Raw genomic sequence first — 7500 nt, 5'->3', positions numbered from 1 at the left:
TGATTTTGTTGTTACATGCAATATTCGTTGTGACGTAGCCATTATGATGTACTGGTATGTTTGGTAATATTCGAGGCTTATTATGATAACAGCAGAACAAGAGATGCATATTATAGATTTAAGCACTTAAATCAAAAGCTTTCACACCGTGTTCCTGCATACCCTAGGGTTCCAAGACTACTCGATGGGGTTCCGTTTCGGGCATGAGGGCATGAGCGATAAAGAATGTAGTGAATTTGCTGCTCACGATGAAAAATTTCATTTTCATTTTGCAGCTCGCAAAGACAAATGGTTTCTTTCCGTACAGGCAAGTATATTAATACACCCAGTCTATTACCAATTATGAGAAAACTATGCTGTTGTTGTAGTGCCAAAAATGTAAACCTTTGTTTAAATATAGAGATTATAATTAGCTTGTTGATGACAAATTTTTAGCTATAAAACACCCATATATATATATATATATACACACACACAAGCAAACAGCACAGACATACACACACACACACACATATATATATATATATATATATATATATATATATATATATATATATATATATATAATTTTGTTATATATGTGTGTGTATCACAAAAATGCGCATTTGGTAGGCAGAAATATCACTGGAAAAAGTTCAAATACCTGTTACCTTATGATTTTATGAATAGTATATGTGTTTTCGGGGCAAAGGGAAAATTAAGGAATAAATATTCACTAACAGAAAAAAAAATAGCAAGATGCGTACCACCAGAGTATTCCGCATGTTAATAATGTAAAAAAAAACTTTTTTTATATTTTGCAAACGTTTCATCGGCAAAGGATCAGGTAGGCTTGTGAAGACCTAGTCTAAGATTTAAAGTTTGCTGATGATAATATAATTTTAATGAATGCGACTATTACCCATTGTATCTGTAGAACTATTATGAAAAAGAATGGCTAGCCCATTCTTTTCCTTAACAATACACTTCTAATCTACCTTAGAAAGCCATATACCACGGTCTACTAAAGAGAAGAGGAAGCTAATACGAACAATAAACGTTCGTCATGACCACGATAGAAGGTACTTCAGAAACCCCCAACCTTATTAACTTAATGCCATCATTTGTAATGAGGAACCGCACCGGCCCCTACAGAGAGCAGGTATAAATGACCAGTAGTGCAAATAATCAGCATGTTCATCTGGGAATTATGAATCTCTCCAAGTCAGCGTCTTGGGGTTAGCTACTAAAGGCGGTTGATAGTGTTGGTTGTGATTAAGCTGGCATATGCCAGCACGGATCCTTGCCAAAAGGCGGCCGGTGAACGTGGCACGATGTGAATGGGAGTAGAGGTCTGGTGTAGACGTCCGGACTCTGTCACCTAGCAAATGCCTCCGGCACCACGGCTCTTCAAAGGCACCTGCAGTACCATAGAAGTCAAGATTCTACATCTTCCAACACCTTAAAGACACTTTTCAGACACTTTTCACCGAAATTTGAAGTAGAACAACGTGTAGTTGAGATCGAAGTCAACCATTAATAACTGAAACACGTTCTCATCAGATGATCATATATTGCTTTCTACGTGTAGATACAAACCGATAAATGGCTCATCTTCTGAGAACAAGTAGTAATAACGGACAAATTGCATACGGTCATCTTTTCAGGTATGCCGGAAAAGAACAGCTATGAGGAGAAAGTTTCGACAACAGTGAGGAATGTCTAAATAGTAGTCCTAAGGAGTTTTTCCAGAGAATTTTGCTCTCTCAGAGCAATTTCCTCCCTGTGCCAAAAAGCATTAAAGAGAGAGGGGAAATTTAAAAACATTTGTGCTTTTACATTAAAATTTTATTCACCTTTGCATTTTATACTTTCAAAATGTGCTTTACTGCATATTCTCCTTTGTCCTTACACCTGATATATGGATACTTTATACCATTCTCTGTTTTAGTCCTGATTATGGGAACTGAATTTATGAAACGTAGATTAAGCAATAAACATGTGATGTGACATGCTGAAGCATCTCCTAATCATCTTATTTGTGTGTGTGTATATATATATGCTGTATATTGAATGTATGCCTGCACTCGTATGTGCATGTCTTACAAATAAGCAGCAACAAATTGACAATAAATGTCTTAACTCTCTCATATACACATACAACTGTGTGAGCACAGCTTTAAACATAACAATGTTAATGGCCATCCTAAAACAGAGTAAGGTGTTGCGATGGTGTATCCCAACAGATCTCTCATATCTGACGACTGATAATGCTGAGACAATTTTTTCTGTTGGGCTTCATTAGATTTTATCGGGAACAATCGTTGTTTCGGTCGTCATAAATAAGATAGCATCCTCTCGTGTACTTCATGGAGGCTTCAAGATATTAACATGGTAGGCGCGATATTAAGTTACATGGCAGGGTATGTGTTACGAAAGCCTTTATGGATGATGTTTCGGAGGATTACTAGGAAGAAGGAGCAACTAAGAGGAGGAGACAGAAGAAGAAGAGCTTTACAATTTTAAATTTAGCTTAAGAATAACGTTTTCGTTCCCTCTCTCTTCCCCATACTCTGTTTGGTAATGGAAATATCTGCCACATATTTCTTTTTGCATCGCAAGAGTTTCTGGCCGAGCCTAATATTAAACACGTTTTGCGTGCTCTACAAAATGTGCTCGTGTTCAATGTCGAACCGACCATTTTCCTACTAGTATATATTTAAGATAGCCAGGTGATCTTTCCTTTGTCTAACTTAACTCTAATAATATTTTCTCAAGAACTAATAGATGTTTAAAAATACTGACAAAGACATTGCCTTTTTCTTTAATTGATTATCGTTTGGATTCTGACTGGACATCTCTGATTCCAATCATTTTCTTATTCCTAGCATTGTTCCTACGGATACTTATTTTCCCCCATCATGACAGCAAGGTCTTTCTCAAGATAGACGACTCAGCGCGACGATGTTACTCTTCATAAATCCTCATTCTTCCTTCCTGTCCTCCTTTGTGTGAGAAGCTATGAAAATAGAATATCTACAGTAATATTCTTGGCTTAGGAAGGCAGAAAGAATTATAAGCAATATGCCCTTCATATTTCCATGTCGTATAGATCTTATGTTCTCAGTTTTTGTCTTGAGGTTTCCAGTAGGTGTGGTTTCATGTATTTCATGGTTTTATATGTGGCCAGGTACTAACAACTTGCTCTCCTTTTGGATCTGGCTGACAGTTCAGTAAGAATCCGGATATGTTGTTTAGTTGCCTCTTCTGCTACTATGGAACATCATCCGTTATTGTACAGTAGATTTTTGTTCTCATTGTGAGACCTTCTTTTTCCATTGTTTCCCTACAAGAATATCTGTCTGATATGCCGGCCGTTATTCCCCATTAGTCATTCATTCTTTATGAAAAGCCGCTTATTGTAAATACACTAGTTTTTACATCACTTTTGGAGCCACTGGTTCATACGGTTCCACCATTGACATAGTAGGATTATATACATTAGATTTCACGCTGTAACAATGATATTTGTAATCCACAAAGCCAAGAGTTAAACACTTTCATCTGTTTTTATTCATCTCTTTCAACTCAAATATATGGAAAATCTAGTAAGTTCTGCGATCCCACAATCGTAGTAAATGTCTAACCTTTTACTGATTTTGTCTTCTTACAGCTTCTCTTTTGAAGAAAAAGCCTATTTTGTTTTCTTATATTGCTGATGTTGATACCTTCGACACAACAACGTCTATACTAGGAAATTCACACAAATACACCTATTAAGGTAATGAATCTGAGCTACGGCGTTCATTTATGTATGTATATTAGATAAGTGTCTAACTACATGCGTAAGGGTAATCGTTTTCTGTGAGTTGAGAGTAATAGAATGTAGCAATCGTGAAAAAATGAAAATGAAGTACACAAGAGTAACAAATGACATCCCAGTTTATTACTATCACCAAAGGTTACCGTTGCAAAAAGTAACCTGTTGATTTGAATATCAAGGACTGTACCTTAAACTGACACCTTTTTGTTATTAGTCATTCTGGAACAATTTCTTTCAATATTGAATTATATATTTATATATGCGGTAACAAAAATAGCAACTCACATAGCAACAGGTGTGCAACATGCCTGCCAACATTAAAGTACAGGATCCTTGTTTTTCTTTTCCTTTTTTCTTCTGTTTAGCTAGAGTCTTGCTCGTTTATACTGACGTTTAAGGAATTAACGATATCCATGAGTTCTCAACATATGACATGAATAGGCAGGTAAAGGGTTTTCGGATGTTGAAAAGAGCGCATTAGTTTTGCCTGGGACAGATGCTTCTTTGCCATGGGTGAGTTCTGATTATAAGTCTTCAGTGACATAAATTCAGGATAAATGAACGGAGCATTTGGTTTCTCAGCTTTGCAATAAAGGATATGCATATAGTATGATCAGTTTCATAAAATTATATAAGAACATTTTCCTTGCTAATTTTTGAGGAGTTCGTAAAAGTTAATCTTGAATTCAGCAAAAACATTTCGGAGCATGTAAAAACGGCCATCATCCCTTATATTTCGTTGTGAAAGGTCTCTAACTTGTCAGAGTATGTCAATGGCAGAGATATTCTTATCTACCTCATCAAATATTTATTCGTTGTTAAATACAATATCATAGCAATGGTGGTGTTATTCTCCTTTAAGTATTTAAAAACTCTGTGAATTCGTAAAGTTCTTGATTTTTTTATCATGATATTTTTTTTATATGTTGTGCTTTCAGTAAATAAATGCTAAATAATATTAGTACTTATTACAGTAGATTCTTTTAAGACCTTAACTCATCCACGTGTGCTGTAATTTAACATTTTACTTCATTACCAACTGCTTTTCGAATTATTCTAAAAATTCCCTGCCAAGATAAGCGAACTGAAATTTGCCTAACCTCCTATTAAGGAGGAGAATCGAATCCATGTTATAACCAGACTTAATTTCATTTCTTTAGGATTTTGTCCCATATATCCCGAAAAATATTCCCATACCTTGGCGTATAGTAACCTGTGGGAATTGAAGCTATTCACAGACTTAAATTCTTACAAAAAAATATTGCGTTTAGACACAGTGTTCGGTATTTTATTAATGAAATAGTCAACTGGAGGAATGAGAAGATTCCATGTGTGTTATTGAGTAAATCCGGTGTGGACTAGTGACGGCTTGCTTGATACACCTTAGGTGACTTCGTAGGATTGGGTTTCATGTACAGCCGCTGAGGTATTATTTTCATTGCTTTCTTTTTTTATGGGATAAAAAAGAACATTTAAATCACGAACAGTATCGCCTAATTGAAGGTACCACTTTACTACCAGAGTAAAATTATGATTTTCAAAATCATTGTTGATGCGAAAGTGCAAATTCATGAATTCAAAAAACGGGAAAATGTTTAAAAATACGAATTTTAAAAGATAAGCGTTGTGTTATATTTCAGGATTCGGATTATTATAAAATAACTGTTGAAAACAAAGCGCAGTTTTCTCATTTTAGGAGACGGAAAAAGTCTTTAAAAAATTAAATTTTTTGGTAAGAAATAATCACCCAACTGAAGATAGCCAGTGTAAAACCTAAGCGAAATTTATGAAATATCTGTAAAAACCTTGAAATTCTTTTTGGAAAACACACAAGAATCAGCAGTTGCTACTGATTCTGCCTGTGTGTTCAGAAAAGAATTTTAGAGTTTTTACAAATATTTCATAATGTTTATTTTGCTTTCACAAATTATTGTTAATGAGAAACTCCCCAAATTTTCTGAAGGCGGAAAAAAGGAAGTATTCATCGCATCAGAGATCAGCAGACGCACCAACACAGCCATGTAGTACTCTTTATCCCGGGGATGCAAACGCAACAAGAGAAATTATGCAGGAAAGGTTACGATCCGAAGAAAATGAAACCCACCCGGATGGCGTACGAATTTCCCTCTGTTTAGTAGCCGGAGAAGTGACGCCACGGGATTTATCTGGGAAGGTAAATTATTAAATGATTGTCAGAATCCAACGAGGTTGTATGTTAAACGTACTTAACAAAGGTAGCGATAATCCTCGACTGTCACTCAACATGAAATTGCGAATTTCATGCAATCGGTCTCTCCATGTTTGGCCCCGCTCGGCTTTTTGTTCTTTCTTCTGGTTCCTTCGCCCTTCAGGAGCGAATGGTTGGCGCGGAGAAATGGGGGAGACGAGAGCGTACAGAAACAGGAGGATTATAGGAAAGAGGGAAAAGGGAAAGAGTAACAAGGCCCAAGAAGACTGACTTGCGTCTTGCATTGCTTGTTGCTCTGAGGCAACTGCTCCATATTTTCACCTTTACATTTTTCCATTAAATTTTTTTCCTTTTGGAATACATTTCTTTGAAAATGAGCATTTCGTGCAGAAGAAATCATGAGAAAATTTGCCGGCTAAAGTCAAGCATCAGTGATAAAGAAAAATCACATCGTTTTGAAAATAATCTCGACCACTGATCTATCTCCTGACGTTATTGGTGTAATTGTCAGTCGTTATATACATGGCTGCCATTCATTTAAATCACGATCGTGAACCTTGATCCTGTGCTTTTATTTCCTAGCACTGATACTTACTGGGAACCTATTTTATCAATAATAACCCTATGATCTTAATTTTTGTGTCTGACTTTATCACCGAGATGTTATTCCATCTAAAAGTTTGTATTGAATTTGTGGTAAAGTCTGCCTTCATAATGGAAATTCATATTCTGGATTCATACGAATTTTCATATACAAATTGCAGCACAGCAAATGCGTATTATTTCAGGGTCCATTGCTCCTCGCCAAAGGAGATTGATTTCAATAGATTATTAGTTTTACTTATTCAGCTTACTTATTAGTTTTACTTATTCAGCTAACTAGCAATATCAAGAATAATTTCTGGATTAAATTATTATTAACAGTGTCATTGCATTAAATTTTATTATTGGCAACTCGGTCACTGCATTACTAACGATGAAGAGCCTTGCTGTGGCCTGTTATATGATGAATTCACTGAACTTGTCAGATATCTAATTACATTGAACCTGTATTTTTCTGCGTTTAGGAGAACCATCAACAAAGGTGCGCTGACTGCTCAAGAACATTGTCTACATTACCGGTACCTTCAAGAACACATAAAAAATGTTTATAATACGGAAGACGACTTCAAGTTTTCATTCGTTTTGACGTTAAAGGTAGGTTCCTCAGTATTCATACATACAAAGCATACTCATCCTCACGAATATGTATGATATTATATACATATATATATATATGTGTGTGTGTATCCTTTTTTGTTACTCTTCCTCCCTCCAAAAATTGTTTCGTTTTTGGAGGAAAACTTCAAGATCATGCAAGTCAGTGCAAGCATTATACATATAAACTGAAAATTCTGTTTCCAGTAGTTTTGGCTAATTTTTAGGATACGTGAATTTCATCCAAATCTCTGTTTTGGTCATTTATGTTATTTATGTTTTAGTATTCTATATTTTTACTTTTTAAGTGAGT

The 7500-nt window shown here is 35.5% G+C and overlaps 1 protein-coding gene across 2 annotated transcripts in view; it reads left to right on the top strand.

Moving 5' to 3' along the window:
* Positions 1 to 7055: 7055 nt before the first annotated feature.
* LOC136834330 (homeobox protein aristaless-like) overlaps positions 7056 to 7500 on the top strand; it is a 389926-nt gene continuing 389481 nt past the window's right edge. For both annotated transcript variants that reach the window (XM_067096828.1, XM_067096827.1), the window contains exon 1: positions 7056 to 7187. The gene's annotated coding sequence lies outside the window, so the exon portion shown is untranslated. The remainder of the gene's footprint in view (positions 7188 to 7500) is intronic.

This window comes from Macrobrachium rosenbergii, chromosome 53, assembly GCF_040412425.1.
Source record: "Macrobrachium rosenbergii isolate ZJJX-2024 chromosome 53, ASM4041242v1, whole genome shotgun sequence".
NCBI lineage: Eukaryota > Metazoa > Arthropoda > Malacostraca > Decapoda > Palaemonidae > Macrobrachium > Macrobrachium rosenbergii.
The sequence above is the reverse complement of the archived record's forward strand: the minus strand, read 5'-3'. Positions and strand labels throughout refer to the sequence as shown.